The 18,158-nt window shown below is 40.8% G+C and overlaps 1 protein-coding gene across 1 annotated transcript in view; it reads right to left on the bottom strand.

Moving 5' to 3' along the window:
- LOC118487558 (putative leucine-rich repeat-containing protein DDB_G0290503) overlaps positions 1-18,158 on the bottom strand; it is an 80,347-nt gene that overhangs the window by 934 nt on the left and 61,255 nt on the right. The window lies entirely within an intron of this gene.

The following is an 18,158-nucleotide window of genomic DNA, read 5'->3' as shown; positions in this document are numbered from 1 at the left end:
GCGAGGGGACTCAATTACAGCCCTATAAATGGAGGCCATCGGCCTTCAGTCCATTTCGTTCAATTTTCTTTCTGTCTCTCTACACTTTTAAATAGTGGGCATTATACCCGAGTCCAATACCCCCTAAAATAGCGAGGTTCTGCTACGATGTAAGTATTATAACCCCTGGAGACGTATTAGATACGCTGCCCGATTGATCTAGGGTTCCGTAACGGCTGTCGTGGTTCTGCCCGACGTAGTCGTTGGAATGCCGTCTCGGGGAGGGTATTACTAATGTTAAAATGGGTTATTATACTAACACACGTGCATTTGTGTAAATTATAGATATTCACCAAGAAATCATAAAGGAAAACCCTAAAATAGCAATGTGAGTAATCTCCTTTTTGTTAACAGTTTTTACAAAACCTTAACCTTTTTACAATGCAATTTAGCAGTGATTGAGTCTTTGTAATTCTACAATTACTGTCGGTATGTTGGGGTTTTGTATACAAAATGTGAGTAACGTTACCATTGGACGAAGAGTTAGCCAATGTGTAATATGACCCTCAGTCAGACTTGACACTACTGAATGAGTAATTGGGTAGATATAAACATTGTAATCGCCCTCAATACTGTTTAAAGTTAAATTAATAATTCTTGATTAAACTGAGATTATTCACCAGTATTTTCCACTGACAAAACCTTTTTAAAACGCGTTTCAGGTAACAAAATGTGAAGGCCAAATAGAAGCCAGCTGGACAGCACTGAAGGCTTGGAAAAGTGGCTATAAAAGTTACCTAAATAAAAGAAAGCGTTTTATTTCAATAAAGTGGGATTTATCCCTGTAATGCAGTTTGTAATAAAAACTTAGGTTTTACCCATTTGTTTAATATTATAAAACGAGGTGGTTTACTCTGATTTAAATATTTCCTAACTACGGTCCTGATGAAAAATTCCGCTGCCAAATAAATTAATAACGTGATACCACCGCATCTGGTCACGGCCGCCCGTTCCCGGGATCTAGGGATCGGGGGTTGTGACAGGAGGTGGTATCAGAGCTATGCCACTGATTCAGCCACAGAAGTGTTCTGCTGACATCAAAATTCAAAGTGTTAGGAAATAAATTATGGAAATACGTGTATAATTGTATTTCTTGCTATGTGTTATCTGACTATTTGTTAGTTTATAGTATGAGTGACCAAGGACCTTCTGACGCCTATCGTCAACTGTCTGGTTCGCCTAGGAGCGAAGGCACCTCCTCTTCTCAGCCTGCCCTCTCAGGGTATTCTGCTGACACAGAAGAAGGGATCTTTGTGTTTAAGGCTCAATCTGAAGAGCCATTTCCTCAGAAAAAGAGGGGATGGTTCAGTAGGGGAGCGCACGAGCGTAGAAAAAGAATGAAAAAGTTGCAGGAACAGCGAGTGTTAGCCGCAGCAAAAAGAGAAACTGATGCTTATAATCAGGATATGCTCAATAGGGGTATCGCTAATATCCATATTTTAGCAACCACTGCTGCTGACCCAAACCTGGAACAAATGCTAGCACCACAACCACAAAATCCTGATCAACCCATGGAAATAGAAGACCAGATAGAAATGCCTGATTACAACCCGGAAGAGATACCTAGGGTACCTGCACCTGATCCACTAGACCCAAACAATTACGACCCCTGGTGGGACAATGTTAGGGACTACGTGCAACAAAACCCAATACAGGAAAATGTGCCAATACCCAACTTAGGAGCTTATCCAGGGTTAGATCCTCAAGATCCCTACAACATTAGTGATGCATATGTTAGGGAAATTTTAGAGAATCCATACCCGTACCAGGCCCCTATGCCTCCGTATCAGGAACCCATACCTCAGTTTCCAAACCCAGTCCTAGAACCTGCACCCCCAATGAGTGCAGAAAACGTCCAGGAACTTAGGACTTTTGGGGAGGAAATTTTAGAAAGCAGTGATCGTATGCGACAGGTGGGAGAGCGTCTCGTCTGGAAGTATGACGAGCGCAATATGGATTTTTGGATGAATCCATATCAGTGAAGGTGATAGTAGAAACAGTAATAATAATAATAATAAAATAATATATGTGTGTGTATGTGTTAAAAAAAAAAACTACGGATGCATACTATTAGTATTGTAGCTTTACATTTCAGTCGGTACTGTAATTTTAATTTCTGTACTAGTGTGTGATGATGCATACTATATAAATAGAGTAAAAGTCGCAATGCTCGACGTTTTTGGTTAAACGTGTGTATCATGTGATTGGCTATATTCAAATATTAATTGTGATATTAATATTTGGTAAATGTTTAAAATTCAGATGGCCGACGAAGGAAATCAAGATAATCTGAATAACGATAACCAGAGTAACATTAACGTGGTTAACGAGAATCCGGACAACAATAACAATGGAAACCAAATGGATAATAGTGTCGTTCAACATATAGTGGCACAAGGAATTATAGATGCAATGCCATTTATTATTCAAACAGTTCAAGAAGCGAATAATAAAAGTAAGCATAGCAGTAAACGGCCCAGTGAACTGGAAAACAGCGTGAACAATGGACCCGTACTTCAAGCGCCCATTCCCAAAAGAAGAAGAACCATGCCATATGGTTGTTCTTACAAAGAATTCTGGTCCTGTAAACCAATAGAATTCTCGGGCAATGAAGGACCCATTGCGGCCCTACGCTGGATAGAGAAAACTGAGGCTGTTTTAAAAATAAGCAAATGTGCTGAAGAAGATAAAATAATGTTTGCTTCAAATCTGTTTAAAAATGCAGCCCTAGAATGGTGGAACACCATCCTCCAAACCAGAGGAAGTGATAGGGTTTATAACATGGAGTGGGAGGAATTTAAGAACATGGTAGAAAGGAAATTCTGCCCTCCCAATGAAAAGGAACAAATAGCAAATAAGTTTCTGAATCTAAGAATGACCGGGGTAGACAGTAAGGGTTACACTACCACATTCTTTTAATATGCTAGGATAGTACCTACCCTTGCATCACCTGAACCAATATTAATCTCCCGTTATATCTGGGGATTAATTGGAGAGATTAGACATGTAGTCAAGGCAGCTAGACCCCAAACCATAGAGGAAGCTGTAGAACTAGCCAATACCTTGACAGATGAGTTAATCCGTACTAGAGAAGAAGACCAGAGGAGAAACCTAACCCAAAGGCTTACTCAAGAATTCCGTTCTGGGAATTCCAATCGTAGGAATGTAGGTTCTACCTCTGCACCCTACTGCAAAGCCTGCAGAAAGAAGCATTCTGGAAGATGCTCTACTTACTGTAATTTTTGTAAGGCCCCAGGACACAAGGAAGAGAATTGCAAGAAGAAATCCAGTAATGGAATGTGTTTCAATTGTGGAGAAAAAGGTCACATTAGAACAAATTGTCCGAAATTGGCTCCAGCTGCAACCAACAAAAATCCTAAAAATGCTAGAGCATTCGTGCTAACTGCAGACGAAGCTAGACTAATTCCGGACGTCATTGCTGGTACGTTTTTAGTTAATGATATTTTTGCTAAAGTATTATTTGACTCTGGTGCAAACCAAAGTTTTATTAATACTTCATTTTGCAAACTCCTAAATCAATCATTACCTAAACTACCACAAGAATGTCTAGTAGAAACTGCAAATGGAGAAACTGTTAGGATTTCTGAAATCTTGCAGGGGGCAAGAATAGAAATTTTTAATCAAAAATTTATGGCAAACCTTTACCCAATGAATCTGGTAGGATTTGATGTCGTATTAGGAATGGATTGGTTAATAGCCAATAAAGCCAATATCCTATGTGATCAAAAGACAATTCAATTAAAATCACCAAGAGGTGAAAAGATCTCAATTAAAGGAGATAAACCCTTTAGATCCACTAAATTCATCTTTGTGATGAAAACTGCGAATTGTATAAGAAAAGGATCTATAGTGTATTTGATTTCGATAATCACTAACACTAAAGGAAAAGAATTAAAAGATATTCCAGTAGTATCCCAATTTTCAGATGTTTTTCCAGAAGAATTGCCAGGATTACCGCCAGACAGGGAAGTCGAATTTAGAATCCATCTGCTACCTGGAACAGCACCAATTGCTAAAGCACCTTACCGATTGGCACCCGCAGAAATGCAAGAACTGAAGAAACAATTAGACGAATTGTTGGAGAAAGGATTTATACAGCCAAGTTCATCGCCATGGGGAGCACCAATATTATTTGTCAAAAAGAAGGACGGATCAATGCGTATGTGCATTGACTACCGTGAATTGAACAAAGTCACAATTAAGAATCGGTACCCATTACCGAGGATCGATGATTTGTTTGATCAACTTCAAGGAGCTCGATTTTTCTCTAAAATCGATTTAAGATCAGGATATCATCAATTAAAGGTACAGGAAGAGGATATTCCTAAAACCGCATTCAGAACAAGGTATAGTCATTATGAATTTACTGTCATGCCATTTGGTTTAACCAATGCCCCAGCCGCATTTATGGACATGATGAACCGAATATGTAAGCCATATTTGGATAAATTCATAATTGTCTTCATAGATGATATTCTAATTTACTCTAAAAGTAAAGATGAGCATGCAAAGCACTTGCACTTACTTTTAAGTTTATTGAGAAAAGAGAAGCTTTATGCTAAGTTTTCAAAGTGTGAGTTTTGGTTAGAACAAGTGCAATTTCTCGGACATTTAGTGAACCATGAAGGAATTCATGTAGATCCAACAAAAATTGAGGCAATCACTAAATGGAAAACCCCTGAGTCACCAACCGAGGTTAGAAGTTTCTTAGGATTGGCCGGTTATTATAGAAGATTTATTCGAGATTTTTCTAGAATAGCCATTCCTTTGACTAAGTTAACCTGTAAATCTGTTAAGTTTGAATGGGGACCAAAACAAGAAGAAGCTTTTAGAATCCTTAAGCAAAGATTAACCCATGCACCCATATTAGCATTACCAGAAGGAAATGAAGACTTTGTAATTTACTGTGATGCTTCGAAATTAGGTTATGGATGCGTATTAATGCAACGTCAAAAGGTTATAGCTTACGCCTCTAGACAGCTTAAGAGTCATGAAGGAAATTATTCGACCCATGATTTGGAATTAGGAGCCATAATTTTTGCCCTTAAGATTTGGAGACATTATCTTTATGGTAGTAAGTTTACCATATTTACAGATCATAAGAGTTTAAGATATGTCTTCGAGCAAAAAGAATTGAATATGAGACAGAGACGCTGGATGGAATTACTTAGTGATTATGATTGTGATATCCAGTATCATGCAGGAAAAGCCAATGTGGTGGCTGATGCTTTAAGTCGAAAATATCACGAAAAGCCAAGAAGGGTACATTCTCTTAAATTAAATCTACAAGTAGATTTAAACAATCAAATTAGAAAAGTGCAAGAATCAGTAATCAAGGAGGATACTGAAAAATTAAAAGGAATGATTAAAGAATTAGAACAAGGAACAGATGGAATTTGGAGGTTCCATCAAAAGAGAATGTGGATACCTAAATTAGGAAATTTACGTCACCGTATATTAGAAGAAGCCCATAAGTCTAAATATACCATGCATCCAGGAAGTGATAAAATGTACCAGGATTTAAGGAAAAATTTCTGGTGGATAGGAATGAAAAAGGATGTAGCAGCCTATGTTTCTAAATGTCTAACTTGCTCACAAGTTAAAGCTGAACATCAGAAACCCTCAGGATTGTTACAACAATTAGAAATACCAGTTTGGAAATGGGAATTGATAACAATGGATTTTGTTACCAAATTGCCTAAAACAAGGAAAGGTAATGATACAATCTGGGTGATTGTAGATAGATTAACCAAGTCAGCTCATTTCTTACCAATGAAGGAAACCTTTAGTATGGAACAATTAGCCAAATTATATGTAAATGAAATTGTTTCATTACATGGCATTCCTTTATCAATTGTTTCTGATAGGGATAGCCGTTTTACTTCTCATTTTTGGTCAAGTTTCCAAAAAGCAATGGAACCAGGTTAAATCTAAGCACAGCTTATCATCCTCAAACGGACGGACAAAGTGAAAGGACAATTCAGACAATGGAGGACATGCTTAGAGCTTGTGTAATTGATTTTGGAGGTAATTGGGACGAACACTTACCTTTAATAGAATTTTCTTATAATAACAGTTATCACACAAGTATCAATGCTGCACCATTCGAAGCACTTTATGGACGAAAGTGCAGAACCCTAGTCTGTTGGGCAGAAATTGGGGAAAAACAATTATCTGGACCTGAAGTAGTACAAGAAACAACTGACAAAATCATTCAAGTCAAGGAACGACTAAAAGCAGCACGTGATCGACAAAAGAGTTATGCCGATAACAGACGCAAACCATTAGAATTTCAAGTAGGAGATAAAGTATTATTGAAAGTCTCTCCCTGGAAAGGAGTGGTAAGATTCATCAAGAGAGGAAAGCTAAGTCCTAGGTATATTGGACCTTTCAAAATTCTTAAAAGAATAGGACCTGTAGCCTATCAGCTACAACTGCCAGAGGAAATGGCAGGAATACATGATGTATTTCATGTATCTAATCTCAAAAAGTGTTTAGCTGATGAATCACTCGTAGTACCTCTCAAGGATATAGAGGTAAATGAGCAACTCAAGTTTGTGGAGAAGCCTCTACAGATTGAAGATAGAAAAATTAAAAATCTCAAGCATAAAAGATTAGTTCTGGTCAAAGTAAAATGGGACTCCAAAAGAGGACCTGAATACACGTGGGAACTAGAATCAGAAATGCAAAAGAAATATCCACACTTGTTCCAGTAGATCTCGAGGACGAGCTCTGAAACAAGGTGGGGAGGATATAACAACCCTCGGTAAAACCGACACCTATCATAATAATTCCGACACCTTAATATATATATATATATATCAATATGTCTTTATATGTACCCCGTATGTGAAAACCGAGCCCCAAACTAGATTATACTAGGTAAAACAAATAAAAACAATAAAAGTTAAGTTGAGGCGGGCCGCGTAGGGCCTCACCTCAAGCTTAAGCGGGCCGCGCGAGTATGTACCAGGAGATCGCCAAAACCATAAGCCCAAGCGGGCCGCGTACATGTTCGGTTTAGTTGATGCGGGCCGCGAGCGAGCAAGATAGTGGCACAGCCCGGTGATGACACGTGTCGTCATCGTGGCGAGTCTAGGTGTAACACCTGAGGAAAATCCGCAACAACCCTGACAACAATCTTGAATTGTCACTTCACTCTCTCGTACCTATTTGCTAAATTTCGGGACGAAATTTCTTTCAAGTTGGGGATGATGTGACAACCCGACTTCTTGAGGTTAGTATTATTCTATTTCCCGACTCCTTTGTTGTATTTACATATCCTAGACTTGTATGTTAGTGGGTATATGTTACAAACTTGTACTTGTTAATGAGTAACGTATTCGAATAATGGATTTTCACTAGGACATCTTTCAAGTTGGGATCCTTCGACCGTAAGGTCTAACCTTCGAAGGATCATTCAACCTTCAAAGGATCACGAAACATATCCTTCGACCTAGGAAGGATCCTTCGAGACAATAATCGATCCTTCGATCGATCCTTCGATGGGGGGGCCTTAACTTTCGGCCCAACTAGTCACCGGCCCAAAACCTTACCTATATTAACAGCAGTTACGTAGTATGACTGCACAGAATCATTCGAACATCCCAAATCCTAGAAACCTTTTTGGGCGACGGCAGAACTCAGGAAACTCCCTGTCGTGATCATCAACATCGTATCATCATCCATCATTCGGTTAGTATGATTCTTTGCATATTGTTTCTATGTGACACTCTCGATTACATGATCTTATTCGATGGAGAATTCATGCATAAACTAGGGTTCAACTGATAGGTGATTGATTGACGATTCTGTGTTATGATGTTGATTGGTGTTATTGTTTGATAAATAATTCATGCATAGAACTAGGGTTCAACCGATTAGGGTTAATGGATGAATGGTTTCGGGTTGGGGAATCGGACTAGGGTTAATCGGTTACATTCTAGTCAATCGGATAGGCTATTAATCATTGTTGTTCGATTATCATGATCTGTTTGAACGTTACAGCACCTATATGCATTCACTCACACACTTTCACAGACTGATTCCTGGTGAAAACACAAAACGTGATTGCTGATCGTATGATTAGGGTTTCTGTTTCTGTTGACCGAAAGATAGTGTGTTGACCGAAAGATAGTTGTGTTGACCGAAAGATAGTGTGTTGACCGAAAGATAGTTGTGTTGACCGAAACATAATCTGTGTGTCGAAAGATAACTATGTCGAAACATAGCTGATGTGTCGAAAGATAACCATGAATCGAAAGATGATAACTGTGTATCGAAAGATGTGTCGAAACATAATTGTGATAATTGTGATAATTGTTAGACCGAAAGATGAGCAATGTATCGAAGGATGTGTAATGTGAATCGAAAGATAGTTGATGATTAAATGTGAAAGAATATGTGGTGTGCTTGTATGCAAACTGACTGTTAAATGTGAATATCATAGGGCTTGGTAAATCACTGTGGTTAAACGAATAATTAATTCTACCGAGCAATCCCAGGTGAGTTCACTACATTCGAGCATGCGTCCCAGTGGTTGGGGACAGTCAGTGGGTATCCCATGGGAGGGGATGAGTCTTTGGGTAAAAACGGGTATATTGGTTAATGATCTCACCTATCATCTTTTGTAAGTCCCTCATCGGGTATTAGTTAGTAGCGCTACTTAGGTTTGGCACCCTCACCCCGTGCCTGTAGAGGACGGAGGTGAACTAATGACCCAGTCTGGCCCAGTACTAGATAGGAGTACGTGGGAAGGGCAGTCCGTGAGCCGTCCGTGTTTGGAAATGAGATATTAACAATATTACTGGCATTGGGTATTAAACTGTTTTACATACACCGGGTAACAAACGTTTTCTAAAACTGTGAACTCGCCAGCTTTGTCTGATACGTGTGTTACATGCTCGCAGGTCCTTAGGTGCGTTGAAAGCAGGAACTTGCTGGCTGGAGGGCGCGAGTGGTCATGGTTGCTTGATGGATTTATTATTAGACATTTATTTACTATGATTGATTGGATAACATTTATATTACGATACATTAACGCTTCCGCAAACTTATGGTTTTTGAATAACTTATGTTGGGATTTCAGTATCTTTAAATAATGAAGTTTTATTTCAAACTTGTGTTTCAATGTAATTGGTGGCTCATTGCTAGTCGTCACACGCCTAGCAGGGACACTCCCTAGGTGGTAATTTTGGGGGTGTGACACTAGGGGGTGAATCGGACAAGCTAGTCCGTTGACCAGGATCAACGCGGGCCGCGTAGACCCGGCCTATCTTTCACGCGGGCCGCGAGGGGACTCAATTACAGCCCTATAAATGGAGGCCATCGGCCTTCAGTCCATTTCGTTCAATTTTCTTTCTGTCTCTCTACACTTTTAAATAGTGGGCATTATACCCGAGTCCAATACCCCCTAAAATAGCGAGGTTCTGCTACGATGTAAGTATTATAACCCCTGGAGACGTATTAGATACGCTGCCCGATTGATCTAGGGTTCCGTAACGGCTGTCGTGGTTCTGCCCGACGTAGTCGTTGGAATGCCGTCTCGGGGAGGGTATTACTAATGTTAAAATGGGTTATTATACTAACACACGTGCATTTGTGTAAATTATAGATATTCACCAAGAAATCATAAAGGAAAACCCTAAAATAGCAATGTGAGTAATCTCCTTTTTGTTAACAGTTTTTACAAAACCTTAACCTTTTTACAATGCAATTTAGCAGTGATTGAGTCTTTGTAATTCTACAATTACTGCCGGTATGTTGGGGGTTTGTATACAAAATGTGAGTAACGTTACCATTGGACGAAGAGTTAGCCAATGTGTAATATGACCCTCAGTCAGACTTGACACTACTGAATGAGTAATTGGGTAGATATAAACATTGTAATCGCCCTCAATACTGTTTAAAGTTAAATTAATAATTCTTGATTAAACTGAGATTATTCACCAGTATTTTCCACTGACAAAACCTTTTTAAAACGCGTTTCAGGTAACAAAATGTGAAGGCCAAATAGAAGCCAGCTGGACAGCACTGAAGGCTTGGAAAAGTGGCTATAAAAGTTACCTAAATAAAAGAAAGCGTTTTATTTCAATAAAGTGGGATTTATCCCTGTAATGCAGTTTGTAATAAAAACTTGGGTTTTACCCATTTGTTTAATATTATAAAACGAGGTGGTTTACTCTGATTTAAATATTTCCTAACTACGGTCCTGATGAAAAATTCCGCTGCCAAATAAATTAATAACGTGATACCACCGCATCTGGTCACGGCCGCCCGTTCCCGGGATCTAGGGATCGGGGGTTGTGACAGAAACACTCCTAGAGGTGTTCCATACTTTGTTGAGGAAGAAGAAGTGAAGAAAGGTAGAAGAAAGGTGAGTTTTGACTCACTTTTGCAACTTAGATGCTTCTACCTTGATTCTGATTTCTCAGCTGATTTAGAGTGTTTAGAGAGTGAGATTGGTGTGTTTACAAAGTGGAAAAGTGTGGGAGTGAAGTGAGTTATATAGGAGAGGTTTAGGGTTAGGTTAGGTGGTACTAAATGTGTGACAACCCTCACTAAACCAGGTATCCGTACGTTTTAATTAATAATTAATTGCTGCTTAATTACTGTGCTTAACTGAAATTGCTGACGAACTGCTACTTGATTTCTAGTACTTGTATATTCCTGCATCATACTTTGATTTCCGTCACTACATTATTTACAAGTTGAACCTTAGTGACAAACATGATGCACTAAAGCACAGTAGCATTAGAACGGATAACCTATTGAACATGCTGATAAAGCCAGCATCAGGCAGACACTGCCTCTAAGGCCTGTATGAGCCAGAATTATTTTACTACACCCATAGTGAGTGTAGGGATACAAGGGTTGTATAACTGCGTCTCTAGGAATAAGATATAATGATTGGATGTGCCTAAAACGTACTCTAAGCACAAAACACAGCACTTTTATTAACATACCAGCTTCTAGCTAACTAATAAAGTGCCAAAACATGAGGAAATATTCCTGACACTTTGCAGAATAAATTGTGTCGCTAAAAATATTATTTACGACGCTTAAAAGATTACTTAAGCACTTTAACAGATTACTATCCAACCGAACAACCGGACTATACCCGGAACATGAAAATATTGCCATAAATATTGTTAGTCTTTTTCTGAGCCAGTTAGGGTCCCTGATTACCCTAACACCCGCAATATAACGCATCACACCACTAACCGAGTTAACCCCTAAAGTTAACCTACTTAACGTAACTAAGTCCTAACTACACATTTGAAATCGAACTGGATACCCCCCCCCCCCAATGAGATCGGCCAACTAAAGGGAACCAAGGGAGTACACTTTTGATTATTATATTAACATGTGCCTAATATCTAGGTGACATAAAATCCGTTGGACGATGAACATGATTTTGCCTATAAATACTACCCTTAAACACATAAGGTTATCACTTACCACAAATCACTCAACACAACTCTTTCTCTCTTGCTCTCCCCTCTCTCGGCCGAAACCCCCACCACCTACACACCCATTGTTCGATCTTGATCTCTCCATTCCTACATCATACAAGCTTCACGGGTCACGTATTAGGAAGCTTGGAGCAAACGGAAGCGGAAGGACCTCGTTACTTCGCTTTTATCCACCTCATTTTCGCCTAGATTCTTCCCTAGCCCCGAGCTAGAGGTATAATGTTTAAAACTCATTCTCGAACATATCTAAAGTGGTTAATATGATTTATAACGGTTAAAATGCGGAAACCCATCTTTTGAATCTTTAAAGTTTACTAAAACTTGAATTTTGTTGGATAAAAGATCATAACTTGTGTAAAAGTTGTAGTGTTTGAATATGTTGATTATTTAGGCCCGATCTACGATGTGGTGGCTCGGATCATCGTTTAACCCGACTTTGTTAAGATCATAGATCTTGACATAAGCTTGTTTATATCGGTACAAGGGTTAAAGGGTGAAACTCTACCACATCAAAAGACATGAACTTGTGTAAAAGTAATTTTACTAGTAAAATGGTGTTTAAAACTAGCGGATCTACGGATCTGCAAGTGGTATTTTCGTAAGACCAAGTGTCGAGAAAATCATGTTTTATAAAAGTCGTATGACACACTAACAAATATGATTTTTACAAACTACAAGTGTATAAACACTTGTGAAACGAAAGATCCGACAAAGTAACAATTTTTATAAAAGTTGTCGAGAAGTTGTAAAGAATGATTTGTTCTAAAAACAGGGTTTTTACAAGATTAAACTATCTTACACATAGATCCACCAAATATAAGGAGATCTACACTATAGTTTTCGGAAAAACTACAAGTTCATGTAATAATGCGATTTACATACTAGTCGGCAAGTTTGGTGTGTTGAAATTAGTTTGACGTGTCGGAAATTGATTGATTGATTAAAGAAGTGTTGAAATGTTTTTGTAAAAGAAAATGATACGCTTGAAAGCGTGGCCACCTCCAGTTACAGGGGAAACTCTGGCGAAATTTTTCTAAAAACCTAACACTTAGAATTATTTACAAGTGTTAGAATTATTTTGATATGTTTTCAAAATATATTTCGCCACGACTTTATTTACAAATATTCGGAGGTGGGATTTTCACAAAACTAAACGTGATAAATATATATTCGATAAATATATTTTTCACCACACTGTTTATGATTATTTTGTGAAAATATATAAATATTATTTTTAGAGTAAAAATAATATTTACAAACGTTGACGAACCCAAAATAATACAAACGCTTACACGACGAACATATAAGTTACAACGGTAATTACTATTACCACTTAATCGTTAAAACATAACTTACGCTTTATACGGAAATACACATAAACGCGTATTTTGTCAACATATTATTTTGAAAAGTATTAAGTGAAGAGAAAATATAATATTTTTGAGAAAAATATTTATATTTTGGAATAAGAAGTAAAAATATATTAAGTGGGACTTAATGAGATGATACGAATACACATGTATTAAATCCCCCATCCTTGGGAAGGAAATTAATTACCAAGTATATACAAGGAACGGTTGTCTAACTGTTTCCCAAAACTTAAACTATAAAGCTAAGGCACGGCCATCCGTCTAATAGAATTAGCACATGTAGGTCGTTGCACAGTTGCCTGACATTCGGAGTACTTGGTATAGCGACGCACTGACTGTGAGTTCATGTCCCCCTTTTCTCTTAACTGTTTTCAGTTTTCTAAACTGCGGGGGTGAAATACATGTTACAATGGTTATGATTACTTTATACATGGTATGGTTAGCGTAAGGAGGGTTACTTTTAGATCATGTGAATGGGTAGGCGGAAACTTGAGGTCATTAATCCTCAGGGTAGGACCGAGGGGCAGGAGCGGTAGATCTATTTGGGTGTAGCGAGCCCAGTCCCAGGTCCAGCATAACGGACCTTGGGATGACTTTGTTCCCGACGCATAAATTTGCTAGGTTTGAGCCTTCCTACTTGCATTTCACACATACCAATGGCCTTGCAAACCATTGGTGATCTCTTTTTTTCCTTATTTGCTACATACCAGGGTTTTTGATAAATACAAAGGTTTATTTACTCACTTTCGCATGAACTCGCTCAACATTATTGTTGATTTTTCAACTTACATGTATTTCAGGGAATTAAAGATCTGGCACGGTATGGCATGTTTTCCGCTGCATTAGTCACCGAGGTCATCCAGGGTTTGGGGAATGTGACTCTTTCCTGGACAAGTCACAGTCCTCGAATCATGTTATGTTATGTTATGTTTAGGGTTGTAATGTTTGTGGGACAAGTTTATGGTTGTTAGGGTGTTAACCCGTTAAGACAATGTTTTGATATTTTTATTTTTAATGGATGATCTTGCATATTTTTAATTCATATAGCTTGTTATGATTAAGCTATGGTATTAAGAAGTCACACCAAATTAACCACGCTTCCGCAAAGCCAGGGTGTGACAGCTTGGTATCAGAGCTCTGATCATAGCGAACTAGGATTCCTTCTTGAGTCTAGACTATGATCACTAGGGCTCTCACGAAAACATTTTTACTGCATACCACTTAAGTCCAGATTCAAAACCTTATTATAAACAAATGTTGAGCGCATTTTATTTATTATTTTTAGGCTCAGTCTGGGAGGCTGAGGCTCGGTCTGGGAGGCCGAGGCTCGGTCCAATGGATCGAGGTAGATGTCTAGTGGGACTAGGGAGTCAGTCTGGGAGGCTGGGAGAATTGACTAGTGGGACTAGGGAGTCAGTCTGGGAGGCTGGGAGAATTGACTAGTGGGACTAGGGAGTCAGTCTGGGAGGCTGGGAGAATTGACTAGTGGGACTAGGGAGTCAGTCTGAGAGACTGGGAGGCTAGTGGGACTAGGAAAAGCAGTCTGGGAGGCTGGGAGGCTAGTGGGACTAGGAGAATTATGTGATTATTATTTGGTAACTTATGTGATTACCTGATTTACTGATTATTTGTGCATATTTGTGTTGTGTTACAGACACATGGACTCACCAGGCACGGGTGATTCGGATACCACCGGACCTTTACCCATAGTATCTGACCACATTATATCCTCAGAGCACGAGGTGCATACCTCCGATTACACGAGCACTGATGACGATGACTTCCAGCCCTTCGCTCTGCCCGACGGCGCTGATGAGCCTATTGATGACCCTCCTGCTGAGTACTTACCCTTAGTTGTGATTCCGGCTCCTATTCCTTTAGCCGTCTATCCCGCATATGACTTGCTACTCGACGCCGAGGCTGACGGCGATATCGATTTGTTTGAGGACGAGCCTTTTGAGGATGAGATTCCGGATGCAGCCCTTCTTCCCGCTGGCGATCTTCTGATGATCGCTGACGCCCCTGCTGAGGACTCACCCGCACATTCACCGGTCCCAGACTCCTTTGAGTCTGTGGCATCCGCACCTTCTCACGAGGTGAGCGCACAGCACTTTGCACACGACTCGGATCCTGACCAGGCATCCTCAGCAGCACCTATTCCGAGCTTTGCATTTGAGCATGACGACATAGAGGATTCTGATCCCATTTTTCCTCCGGGATTCGACCCGGATCATGATATTGAGTTTATCCCGATGGACCAGCCCATGGAGGGTCCCGCTGATCCAGTTGATCCTATTGATCCCGATTTTGATTTCGAGATGGCTTTTGATGACCACGAGCCTGCCTTGGCTCCTGAGCAGGCAGCTGCTCTAGATCCTATGCCCGAGCATGACCCCGTATATGCTGGCATCCCAGTTGAGCCCGTTCTGGCTGACCCGCCCGTTGATGATCATCTGGAGGGTGATCATGTTGTTGCTATCGATCCTGTTGTTGATCCACTTTTTGTTGCTGATATACCGGTTGACCATCCTATTGCACCAGTTGACCCTGTCGTCGCTCCTCCATTTGATCCCATTCCACTCGAGCCTGAGCACGCACTATTTGCTGACCATATGGATCCACCCGATGAGGATGCTCAGCACGGTTGGATACCTGCTGACGAGGATGTTCCACCTTTGCCCCCTCAGATCCCTGTTACACGATCTGTTGATTTCACTTTTCAGGTTCCTCAGTTTGTACCTCCAGCGAGGCCTGGAGAGGGTTCTTCAGCCCATCCTTTTGGGCACGTACCGATGTCTATTCCCTTCATGCCCCAGATGTCATCTGTTCCACCCTCTACTTCACCATTTCATGTGGCACCATTTGACCCCACCAGTGAGCCCTTGCTTTGGCCGACGCCATCAGCCATGCCACATACTGATCCATACCATTCGTTTCATGTTGGACACACTATAGAGGACGTTTTGATGTCCTTCGTTCATCAGCATGAGTCGCACACGCAGCGTCTCCGGGAGCTCGAGAGAGCTCAGCTGCCACCATGTTCATGCCATGGTCAGATACACTCCCCTCTTCAGCCAGGACGATCATTACCCCCAGATTTTGCTGCTCGTCTCTTTACACTAGAGCAGCAGGTTGCTTCTGTTATTCGCACTCAGCAGGCTATGGAGGAGGATTGGCTTCTGTTACGCCGCTTGCTTTACCCTCACTTTCCCCCTCCTCCCCCGCCATCCGCTTAGAGCTCATCAGTGCTATATAGGTAGACGTTGGTGAGACGACAGCGATTGTGACTGCACAGCATTTTGGAGACCAGCTGATGATACTGACTTTTGTTGACACTTATTTGATGTACTTGATGTATTTGACACTGACATGATATAGTTTTTGGACAGGGGTGATGTAGCCCCTAATTGATTGATGATTGTATGACACAGTGATGTACTGATACACTTACTACATTGTGGTCTCGATATATATGGCAATCGCAGTATTCTCACCATATCTGATTCGCTTGATTGCTTATTTATATTTTTGGGACATGGGATGTTGGGACATGGGATGTTGTGTGTATAATAATCGTAACATGGGATGTTGTGTGTGTGATATATTGATAACATGAGATGTTATGTGCTATTACTATTACTATATACGTATGCTTACTATGGCCTGACCGACATATACATCTTTAGAAGATGCCGCCAAGACGTCAACCTCAGCCAATGCCTACTACCCAGGACGAACTACAGCAAGTCATTGCTGCTGCTATTGCTCAATATGCTGCCTCTCAAGGAGGAATGAGTGGAAGCAACTCTGGCAACACTGGCAACAACAACAACCCACCTCATGGGTGCACCTACAAACAGTTCTTGGACTGCAAGCCCGTAAACTTCAATGGCACAGGTGGTGCTGTTGCTTTCATCCGCTGGGCTGAGAAAACCGAGTCCGTACTTCGCATGAGCAAATGCGCGCTGGATCAACAAGTCACTTACATCTCAGGGCTATTTTTAGATGGAGCCCTATCATGGTGGAATCTACAAGTCCAAACACTTGGCGAAGCTGCTGCTTACGCACTGACTTGGACCGAGCTGAAAGAAATCATGCGCAAGAAGTACTGTTCTCGCGCTGAAATTCAGAGATTGGAGACCGAGTTCTGGCATCTAAAAATGGAAGGTCCTAAGATAGCTGAGTATGTTCAGAGGTTCCACGACTTGTCGCATGTGGTACCATACATGGTTACGCCTGAGTTCAAGAGGATTGAACGCTTCATTTGGGGATTGGCTCCTCAAATAATCAGCATGGTGACCTCCTCCAAACCTGCAACTATCACAGAAGCCATTGATTTGAGTGTGGCTCTCACCGAAGAGGCAATTCGGTTGAACAAGTTTGATGAAACTGAGCCCAAGAAAAAGGAGACTCATGTGGAGTCGTCAGGTGGGAATAAACGGAAGTTTTCAAATTTCAAGCAGGGCACCGGGATGGTGGTTAAGAAAGGAGAGCAGAGCGCGCCAGCTCAGGATACAACTGGTGGTAGGAAGAAAGGAAAGGGATATATGGGTGCACAACCCAAGTGCAACTCATGCCAACGACACCACTCTGGTCGTTGCAGGCTAAGAGTTTGTGAATCATGTGGGAAGACTGGTCATACAAAGGATTTTTGTTGGGCTAGTGCTGGCCGGGGAGGCCAAGGAGGATCTGGGAATAGGAATAATCGTGGTGGTAATGGGAACCGCCCCCAAGGAAACCATGGAGGTGATGGGAATCAGGTCAATCATGCAAACCAAGCGGGCGCCATGAATCGAAATCAGGGAAACAACCAAGCGGGAAACAATGGTGGGAACGGGCAGAGGCCCGGATGTTTTAACTGCGGTGATGTTGGGCATTACAAAAGGAATTGTCCAGAATTAAACCAAGCCCGCAGAAGGGTTTTCAACATAGAAGCAAGGGAAGCGCGCCAGGATCCCAATGTTGTCACTGGTACGTTCCCTGTAAACCAACGCTATGCATCCGTTTTGTTTGATACTGGTGCCGATTACAGCTTCGTATCGCTAGAATTTAAGAATATGCTTGGTTTAGCCGCTAGTAAATTAGATATTCCATACTCGATCGAATTAGCGAATGGGAAGTTAGTAGAGGCTAACGAGGTGATTCGAGGTTGCGTAATCGAATTGGGAGAGCGTGAGTTCGCTCTGGATCTACTACCAGTCCAGTTGGGAAGCTTCGACGTGGTAGTAGGGATGGATTGGTTATCGAGTAACAA

Source organism: Helianthus annuus, chromosome 15 (genome assembly GCF_002127325.2).
Source record: "Helianthus annuus cultivar XRQ/B chromosome 15, HanXRQr2.0-SUNRISE, whole genome shotgun sequence".
NCBI classification, from domain to species: domain Eukaryota; kingdom Viridiplantae; phylum Streptophyta; class Magnoliopsida; order Asterales; family Asteraceae; genus Helianthus; species Helianthus annuus.
Note: the sequence above shows the minus strand (reverse complement) of the source record. Positions and strands in the feature narration are given on the sequence as shown.